The sequence below is a fragment of the Tamandua tetradactyla genome, chromosome 5 (genome assembly GCF_023851605.1).
Source record: "Tamandua tetradactyla isolate mTamTet1 chromosome 5, mTamTet1.pri, whole genome shotgun sequence".
NCBI classification, from domain to species: Eukaryota; Metazoa; Chordata; class Mammalia; order Pilosa; family Myrmecophagidae; genus Tamandua; species Tamandua tetradactyla.
The window spans coordinates 107,100,162-107,109,660 of record NC_135331.1 but is presented as its reverse complement, the minus strand read 5'-3'; the positions used below and the strand labels follow the sequence as shown (position 1 = coordinate 107,109,660).

At 35.6% G+C, this 9,499-nt stretch overlaps 1 long non-coding RNA gene across 2 annotated transcripts in view; it reads left to right on the top strand.

Annotated features, from left to right (window-relative positions):
* Nucleotides 1–9,499, top strand: part of LOC143684756 (uncharacterized) — a 588,096-nt gene continuing 578,597 nt past the window's right edge. For both annotated transcript variants that reach the window (XR_013176149.1, XR_013176150.1), the window contains exon 1: nucleotides 1–199. This is a non-coding gene — a long non-coding RNA (uncharacterized LOC143684756). The remainder of the gene's footprint in view (nucleotides 200–9,499) is intronic.

Here is a 9,499-nt window from a genome sequence, read left to right as displayed (position 1 = left end):
CAGGTGTCCGGAAGCCATGTTGGGAGGGGCGGCACAGCCTCCGCAGCTCCAGTTGCAGTGCGTTTTCCCGTTCCCCTGACGTAACAAAGAGGACCTTTCACCATGTGATAGAAGAACCAAGGAACCCCTAAGGAGTTCCAGCTTTTGCCAGACCGCTATGGACTCTGAGAGCAAGCCAGCCTTATGAGCCTCTGAAACTGTGAGCCAGTAAACTCCTGTTTTTTAAGCCAACCCATAGGGCGGTATTTGCCAGAGGAGCCATGAGACTTAAGACCCCGTAGTTTGAAATATCAATTATATTATGATTTTTTAAAAAATTAAAATCAGGGAGGGTCTTTCTCTTTAGTCTTCATGTTTTACTTAGTCATTATGTAAGGCACTGAATGAAAGGTTTAAAATTTTCAAGACATGTATCAGTCATTTGTTGTTTGTTTTTATATTTAAACAAGCTCCTTCTACTTTGATTTAGGTAATGATTATGTACTCCTGGCAGTGATTTATCAGCCAGCCCTTTGTTAGGAGTTCCTCTTCTGTGTTTTGACTTTCCATGCCCTTTTCCTTCTTAGGGGCAGATAGAGAGTCCAACTCTGTGGTCAGGGCCCTGACTCACTAAGGGGTGATATGACTCACCTGTCCCTTTCATAATAAGATGATTGAACATGATGGCATCACATTACAGTTGTTCCTTTTTCGCTTGGGACCCTGAGAGATGAGTTTCTTAACCCCTTATTGGAATAATAAAAAGCAAACAAGAAGAATGATTTTTCAGGACAGAGACAAGATGTAAATGTTGTACAATATATTTTATGTTCCCTTCTTTATTGAAAATTGCCCCAGACCTGTGGGACCGTGGTGACAATTTTGCATTCTCGTGTCCTTCCAGATCAGGAAGAATGAGACCAGTGCCAATGTTGTATACTTTAGGGCAGGATTTTGGTTTTCTAAGGGTGTCCTGTAAGTTTAAGCAAATAAGTTTCATTCTCCTGATTGGGATTAGACCATTTATTATCATGGTTAAGATCGTATGTGCTTAAAAGTCACCACTACCTGGATTTGAAAACTACTATTTTGACCTGTAGTGTTGTGAAGAATAAATTAATGTCAGAAAAGTCTAGTACATGCAAAATCCCAATGAAATGTTAGATACAATTATGATAATTGCTGTTACTATTAACCATTTTCCTGATATTAATCTTAAGAATATTTAGTTTATTAATAATTCTGAGAAGAGTAGGAAAATTCAGAAGTATCAGTTAAATGTGAAACTCAAGTTGTTCTTTACTGTCTAGTAGTTACAGATTGTCCTCTAGTGTCTGCTTCTTAATTTTCCCACACACACTCTGACATAACCAGACCAGCCATGTCAGAATTGATTCATCTCTACACGAACACTATATAAAAGGCAGGCCCAAGCCAAAACCTTTCTGCTTATTCATGTTTTCTTTGTTATTGGTAAGTATGTTTATAGTTGCTCTTGGTTTGTCCTGCTTACTCATTTAATTTCTACACATTGCTCAGTTTTGAAAACCTTTTCTGTTTCCTGGTATTTGCATCATCCTGGTTATAGTTTCGCTTTAAAGCCTCAATATGGCACAAGTTATTTCCAAGGCTGGAAATTATTTTTAATCCTAGCTTGGATTGTATTAATTTGTTATTATTTTGTGTGTGTGTGTGTGTGTGTGTGTGTGTGTGTATGTGTATGCATTTCTAGCAGTGCCTGGACTTTGTTTTCAAGGAAACCTTAAGTGGTACCCTAATACAAAAGGCAAAATTGGGCTGCTTTTCTTTGCATCTAGAGGCTGGACTGGCTAGCTTTTTGCTGCTTGCTTAACACAATCCCAGAGGTAATTCAGGGAGCCCAAGCCACCTCAAGAGATGCAGCTTACAAATAATATTCTTAATACTCTCAGCATGATGTTAACTTTTGCACAATTCATTCTATGTTTACAACCTGCTGTCACCACTAGTAGTAGTTATCAGCATTTGGATTGGAACCTCTAAATCAGGGTATGCTGGTTTGAAAGGATGTATAGACCCTAGAAAAGGATGTTTTAATCAAAATCCCATTTCATAATGGTAGAATAACCCCTATTCAATACTATATGTTTGAAACTGTAATTAGGTCATCTCCATGGAGATTTGATTTAATCAAGAGTGGTTATTAAACGGGATTAGGTGATGACATATCTCCACCCATTTGGGTGGGTCTTGATAAGTTGCTGGAGTCCTTTAAAAGAGGAGACATTTTGGAGAAAGAGGGAGATTTGGAGAGAGCAGAGAATACTGCAGTACCACAAAGCCAAGAGTCCACGAGCCAGTGACCTTTGGAGATAAAGAAGGAAAACGCTTCCTGGGGAGCTTCAAGAAACCGGAAGCCAGGAGAGAAAGCTAGCAGATGATGCCGTGTTCGCCATATTCCCTTCCAGCTGAGAGAGAAGCTCTGACTGTTTTCACCATATGCCTTCTTGGATGAGAGATAAACCTTGAACTTCATCAGCTTTCTTGAACCAAGATATCTTTCCCTGGATGCCTTAGATTGGACATCTCTATGGACTTGTTTTAATTGGAACATTTTCTCAGCCTTAGAACTGCAAACTAGCAATTTATTAAATTCCCCTTTTTAAAAGCCATTCTGTTTCTGGTATATTGCATTCTGGCAGCTAGCAAACTAGAACACAGGGGTTGGCAAACCTCTTCTGTAAAAGGCCAAACAGTGAATATGTTAGGTTTTGGGAGCTAAACAGTCTGTCTCAATGACTCACTTTTGCTGTTGCAGCCTGGAAGCGGCTGTAGACAATATCTATATGCATGAATGTGGCTGTGTTACAATAAAACTTTATTTATAAAAACAAACATTGGGCCAGAATCTCTCTGTGGGCCCTAGTTTGCTGATTCCTGTTTGAGAAGTATTGTCCTGTAGATGTCATAGGAAAAGAAAAATAAGGTAGAACATTCATACCCAAATCAAATTTTAGAGCTTTGAGACTCTAGAAAGAACTCAACTCTGTTGAATTAAAACATAGACACTCCCTTCTTGCTGTAACAAATTCTTCTACCTTTCAGTACTATTAAAGCAAAATTCTTAGAACCTATGTATCTCACTTGTATTGTAAAATGCTTTTTAAAACATTTTACCAAATATTTTTAAAAAATCATATTTTTCAAAATGCTCTCAGGGTCACTATCTCATAACTCCAAAAACAACCCTATTTGTGGGAAGGACAGGTATTTTTCCATCCATTTGACAAATAATATAACATGTTCTCGTAAGTAATTTATCCAATTTCTCATAATATGGTTGGAACTTGAAAGCAGACTTTCTGATCCCCTCTTTTGTCTTCATTTTGCCTTGCCATATTGACTTTCAAATACATATGCAAAATGTAAGGACATCACAGTTGTTCTTTTTTATATTATTTTTACTATAGTTGCTGTTTTTAGAGACCATGGATAATAATCATATGAATCAGTCAGAATAATTTGTCTTAACAATAATGTGTTTTGCTGAGAATATGTCATATACTGGAGTGAACTTGTTTCAACTCAGAGAGCCAATAATTAAAATTCCAGGAATGTTGTGTTCTTTCATTACACATAATTATGAAAATGAAACTATATAAAATTACAATTAAATTATATTAAAAATAAAGACAGTAAATATTTGTCCTTTCCAAATTCTTCTACATTTTACTATTATATATGCTTTCGAGGTTATTTATAAGTATTGAATCTGTATGGTGTAATTACTATGCAATGGTGTGCTACTGCGCTTCTGTGCTCAACTTTACATTCAATGACAGCTTCATTTGGCTGTAGGAAGAGTATATATTCCATTAAAATTGCCAAATGATACAAACCAGGAATCCCTTCATTCTAGAGCTGGTTGTTAAGCATTTATCAGCACCCCATTTTTTATATTTTCCAATAAAGGATAAAAAGTTATAGAGGCTGCAACACAGAAATACGGTTTAGAAATCAATGGATACTATGCCTTTTCTCTTTTTTTTTTGCTTGGGCATAGCAAGTGAGAACTCTGCCTGCTGAGCCACTGTGGCCCGCCCATATACAATGCCATTTGTATTTTAATAAAGAGTTCACTATTTCATTGAAAGTTGTGCTTTTATCATTTGTAAACATTGAACAACATTGCTTATGGATTTTCATAAATATGCTTGAATATCAAAATTATATTATTTGTGATGTGACATAATAAATCAGCGATACCTTCTGGTGGTGGTTCTAATCTACATATACAGAAACTTATAGAAGTGTGCTTTCTTAATGGGTTTAAGAAAGATAATTTAGGGAAGCATTCCTGTAATTTATATTGTATATACTCATTGGAATTTGTTCTCTAACTAGAAAATGAATTATTCCTACATATATTACTATCTTCTTAAGTTAACTTTTCTGTACCAGATTTATCGTTTACTTTCAAGGTAGAGGCTTTCATGGTATATTGTCGAGAGAGAGAGGTGGCTCATATAGAAAATTTGTTCCAGGTTTGGAGACAATAATAGAAAAAGATAAAGATTCTATTTTAATCAACTCAGTATGAGCAGGCCACTTACAGAAGAGCAGGTGTAAATGTCTAGATGAGAAGTTGGCAGAGGCTCAAAATCACCGATAATTACAAGGTATCTATCGGATTGGCAGGTTTGATGGAAAAGTTGCATTTGACTATTGGTGGGTTTTCTAAGTCATACACACTTTTCAAGTGCAATTAAACAGAATCTATCAGTATTTAAACTCACATTTTGAGTGATTCTATTTAGAGAAAACTATCTAAAGAAATACTTACAAATATGCAGAAAGTGGTGCCATGTAGATTTGCCAGTAACAGCATAATTGGGAGAATTGTTCACTATTGGGAATATGCATATAAATTAAGGTGCAAGAACTATTACATGGTAGTTAGAAAGAATTCATGTAGTTATGCATATTGAGATGGAGAAATCTCCAAGACATATTGTTAAGTAAAAAAAAAGAAATCACAAACCCAAATACATAGTTTTTCAGTATATTTGAGTTAAGCCAAACTTGTCATATTAATATGTGTGTGAGAGTGTGTGTGTGTGTGTGTGTGTGTGTGTGTGTGTGTAAAAGTCATATCCAGGAACCTGCCTAGGGTTACCTTTCCAAAGCCATGGAAAAACTATAGATTCCTAGAAGAACTTATCTATCCAGTGTTCCCAAACGGATAAGTTTTAGCTTTATGTAAGCCCATAGATTCTATTTAAAATTATAAAACTGAACCCCATGCCGAAAAGCAAATGCTCTCTCAGGAATGTGCCTTGCTTTCCTAGTATTACAGGTATATAGAGTATCCTGGACTTTCCATTAAATTACAATATATCCTTGTGGTATATCCTCCATTTTCCTAACCCTAAATAGGCAATTTTCCAGTTTCCTTTACACCATCAAATAGAAGATGAAATGTTGAATAGATTTTTCTCCTAGATAGAAAGTATTTTTATTTGGAAGAAAAAAAGGGTTGCTCTGGAAGTAACAGTGACAATAAAAAGAGTGTTCGCTGGTAGACTATGAGCAGTGTGGTGAGCTGGAATCAGAGCAGGGTTCACATATTGATTCCACCAACAATGGGCAAACTGTGTTGAGGCTACTTCTGCATTTTCTTTTTATGAAAATAATTCCAGAATTTCTATTGTGGTTGTGATCATTAAATGTGAAGTACCTTGTACAGAAGCAGGCACAGTATAGGGGCCCAATTAAACTGTTATTCCTGTGACTGTCTCTCTTGCCTCTCTCACCTCTGCCTTTTGTTCAAGACATTTGGTCACTTATTCAATTTTGTCCACTTTACATGTGGGAAATTGTCACTGTTGACACTAACTTATTTAATTACAAGTAATTAAGCACTCAGACCACTTTTCCCACTATTCGAAGGCTGAGAAATAGCCTCCTTGGTGAAATTTTCATAAGGTAAGGAATTAGGTATAACAGTGATTCAAAGTGGGTTTCTTTAGGTTTGTCATTGTAGTCTGCCCTTCAGGCAGTTAGAAGGAATCTCTCTGTGGTCTCCATTTCTCACAACAACAATGCTAAATATATGATATTTCCAAAGTATATTTCAGGGAACAGTTTTTGAAGTGTCATCTATCGTCTCTTGTTAATTGACATTTCATCACAGAAAGGTGGAAATTGTTTCTGCGTTGTGGAGAGTTGAATGAGAACAGAAGAAGCCCCAGAGTACCTGGGAATGCGTGAGAGGTTTTTGAGGGACCAGGCTTGGATGTGGCACACGTCACTTCCAGCCCTATTCCACTGATGAGAATTCAACCTATGGTCCCTTCTTAGTGAAAACATGCTGGGAAAGGTCATTTAGATAAGTATTCTAGAGGAAGAGGAGTGTTTTTGGACTTAACAGCATTCTTTGTACCACAAGCATGAAAAAAATTGTCAAAATGATACTGGTAAATATTAAAAGTTTGTATTTTGTTTATACAAAGGACAGAGGCTGTGCCTTGTCCATCTCACTGCTGACAACACCAAGAAAAGTTCTTGACTTGTTATAGGTGTTGTCTATTTTGTTAAATGAATGAACTTAAACATGCCCAGGTACACCTATAAAGATGTTTTTGTTACATTGCTATTATTAAGAGAAACTTTCTAGCTTAATTTAATTCCAGACAGGTACTTTTGTTTCTCCAGGAATGTCAGAGTTGAGATGGGGATCAGGGGTGCAGGGTAGCATCTCGGGTTTTAGGTAGTGGTTTGTCATTATAGCATGGTGCACATATCTGTGTGTGGGTGTATGACAGAGAAGGGTCATGATTTCTGTAACATACTTGAGGTTTAAGATTCAGAAATTCTTAAAATTGGTCTAATGTCACCATTCTCCCAGCTCTTTATTATATGCCCATTTGATTTCCAGTCTTCCGGTTGGCTTTGCCTGCAGGGAGAGATGAGCGAATCTGAGACAGAAGTAATTTTCTTTTGAGAGTTTAAATACTGCAGAAAACACTACTGAAGTGACAGAAATAGGAAAAAAGGCTAACGTCTTCAGCCGGCTATTGAGTCAATGACACCACATTTGGAAAAGAAAATCTCCCCTGCGTCTGGCCCATGTTCAGACTTTATTTTCTTAGGTTCAATGAGATTTAGTTCCTAGCCATATGCAAAAACTAGTCCTTCCCTTGTCTGGCATCTGTAGCTACAATAAAATGTTTGTCGCACCAGACAAATCCTAGGAAAATTTAGTGAAGGTCATAATATTGATAACTGTTATGTGAAAATGGAGTAAAGAAAGAAATCATAATGATGTTTTTGTTCTATGCTTTTCTCTTTACAAAGAGACAAACAGTCGAACACAAAGTGTATGTGGTCAAATCCTCTATACATTATATTCTGAGACAGCAGTTTAAAGATGGAAGTGAATTATAAATTCTCCAGTTTAGAGAAAAGGAAATAGACATAGACATCAGGCAATTCATCCTAATTCACCCCAAATTCAATTGGAGAGTCAAAAATACCATCTAGCTCTCATAATTCTCAGACCTTTGAATGTTCCATTACAGCAGGGTATGATATTTATTCGTTTAGATTAAAATATGCCAGAATGGTTTCTACTCTATTCTTAACACTCTCCATTTCCCACATAATATTTCTCTTCAAATCCCATTAGGAATGTATAGGCCTTAGATCCAATATACTGCATTTTGGGGCTTCCAGTTACAAAGCATATGTCCCATATTATGCCATCCAATGTTGATTAATGCTTGATAATTTTTTCAGATTGACAGTACTTATATTTGATTAATTTTACTCTTTTCCAATTTAAGCTATTGTTCTTTCCTCATTATTTTACACTGACCTTTACTATTACAGAGACTCACTCTTCTGCTTGATCTATCTTCTAATGCCTCATTCCTCTATATTTTCAGAGCTTTTTTAAAAAAAGGATGTAAAAAATAGTTATAACTCAAGGTTACATCTCAAGGCAAAACACTATTCTTTTATATATGTAATAATTATATAGAACATATTTTCTATGATCATTTATATATAAATATTGTAAGATTTTAACGCAGTAAAAATTAGGAACTTTGGACTAAAATGCTCAGATGCAAATAATTCTTTTAAGTTACTGTATCTACAGTATTAAATAAAGATAGAACTGTGTGTTTATTAAAAATTTACAGAAATGCTAATCTTAGCATTGTAAAGACTAAGTAAAATATGCAGTCAGATATTCTAACACTTTTTAAATCCTTCACTACACTTATCCATCTTATGAATGACTACTCATTAATAGGTATGATTTTAATACCACTGGCTAATTGACTACTCATTAGCTTGAGTGGTTCCATGAAAACTTTCCTCAGCAATTGTCATAGTTAAAAGAGGTCATAAATTTGATGTCTTCTGTTTTCATGGAACTGGACTGTGTTTCACTCTTATTATTTATAATTCTAACAGAAATATTTCAAAGCAATTCTTTTTAAAAGGAGGGCAATCAAGTTTGGAGGGATTATACTATCGATAAATAAATTAGCTAGTATTTTAATCTAGATATTTCCAATGTCAATTTTGGTATTTCGCTATTATCCTAGTGGGGGGAAAACCGAACAGCTTAGAAAGGGAAAGCAAATGATTAGTACATTAAATGATCCCTTGATCAAGAACTATTGTCCATGCACATGGCGAAGATCTCCTCACGAATGCTGGGCAGAGGCACAGTCTGGGGTGGCACCCAGTGCAGCTGTTTCCTGGCAAAGCAGGCATCCCTGTAGATTTGCTTATATAAAATAGCATTTGGAAGTACTATCAGCCTTTCATCCTTGCATCTAAAATTAAGTCTCAAACATTAATTCTTTCAGAAGTGCTGCAATGTATATATTATAGAATGACAGAGTCAGAGAACTTGGAAAAAAGCATAACAAAATATTTAGTTAAATTCATAATGTTGGATATGAAGAAATGTAACCCTAAAGAGAAAAAGACACTTGCCGGATTGATGCCTCATTTTATGTTTATACCTCAGGTATCTTAGATGAGTGATCCCAAACCTTAGAATACATGGACATTTAGGCTGAAGTATAATTTTTTAACCTTGTGAGTAACGTATATTCACTATTTTTGGAAACAAGGATCAGTGGATGGATTAGAGAGAAGTTGGTTTGAGCATTGCAGAATAGGTTGAGAAAGTATCAAAGATGATACCCTTTCATTTGCAAAATTCTGAATTTTGGGGACAGCAAAAAGTTCAAGTAATGGCTTTTCTTTATTGACTCTGGAAAATTTTTCTCCAATTTTACCAGAAATGCAAATAATATTGCCTTTTTCCTACCCTCCTTACCTAATCTTTGACTATATATCCGTTTTCTGTCACTTTAAATTTTTGAAAAAAGGAAAGTTTAGGAACAAAAGAATTGTGAGGGACCACTGGGGGCAAGTGAGAAGAGAATTTGAGAAAGACACATGATACTTTTCTACCTGAAATAATCTCAGCTTCAAGGAAGAATAGACTTTAAATGAG